Source organism: Aptenodytes forsteri, unplaced genomic scaffold, assembly GCF_000699145.1.
Source record: "Aptenodytes forsteri isolate BGI_AS27 unplaced genomic scaffold, ASM69914v1 Scaffold533, whole genome shotgun sequence".
In the NCBI taxonomy this organism is placed as follows: Eukaryota; Metazoa; Chordata; class Aves; order Sphenisciformes; family Spheniscidae; genus Aptenodytes; species Aptenodytes forsteri.
In genome coordinates this window covers 1-960 of record NW_008795482.1, presented here as the reverse complement: position 1 = coordinate 960, position 960 = coordinate 1, and positions in this window count along the sequence as shown.

Sequence of the window (960 nt, the reverse complement as noted above, 5' to 3'; positions counted from 1 at the left end):
AGGGAAGGGGGGGGCTCCCCTCACCGTCGAAGTCCACGTGCCCGTCCCCGTTGAGGTCGACGTCCTGCAGGATCTCGTCCACCTCCTGCGCCTTCAGCTGCTCCCCCAGCAGCGCCGCGATGGCCTCCCGCATCTCCGCGCTGCTGATCTCCCCGTCCCCGTTCATGTCGAACTGCGGCGCCCGCGGGTTTGGGGGTCACCCTCCCCCACTGGCCCCACCACCCTCCCTCCAGGGCCACGGTCACTCCCTGGTCTCCCCGTGGTCACCGTCCCCTCCGTGCCTGCGGTCACCCCCGTGGTCACCGTTCCCCCGTGGTCACCATCTCCCCATGGTCTCCCCGTGGTCACCATCCCCTCCACGCCTGCGGTCACCCCCATGGTCACGGTCTCCCCATGGTCTTCCCGTGGTCACTGTCCCCTCCATGCCTGTGGTCACCCACGTGGTCATTGTCCCCCCTGTGATCTTTCCAGGGCTGCTGTCCTCTCCATGCCTGTGGTCACCCCCACCGTCACTGTTCCCCCATGGTCTTCCCGTGGTCACTGTCCCCTCCACGCCTGCGGTCACCCCCATGGTCACAGTCTCCCCGTGGTCTTCCCATGGTCACCGTCCCCTCCATGCCTGTGGTCACCCCCGTGGTCACTGTTCCCCCATGGTCTTCCCGTGGTCACTGTCCCCTCCGTGCCTGCGGTCACCCCCCGTGATCTTTCCAGGGTTGCTGTCCTCTCCATGCCTGTGGTCACCCCTGTGGCCATCGTTACCACACACTGTTCCCATGGTCACCGTCCCCTCCATGCCTGTGGTCACCCCCCTGGTCACGCTTCCCCCATGGTCTTCCCGTGGTCACCGTCCCCTCCATGCCTGCGGTCACCCCCGTGGTCATTGTCCCCACCGTGGTCTTTCCAGGGTTGCTGTCCCCTCCACGCCCGTGGTCACCCTCACGGCTGTGGTCCCCCCCCCCC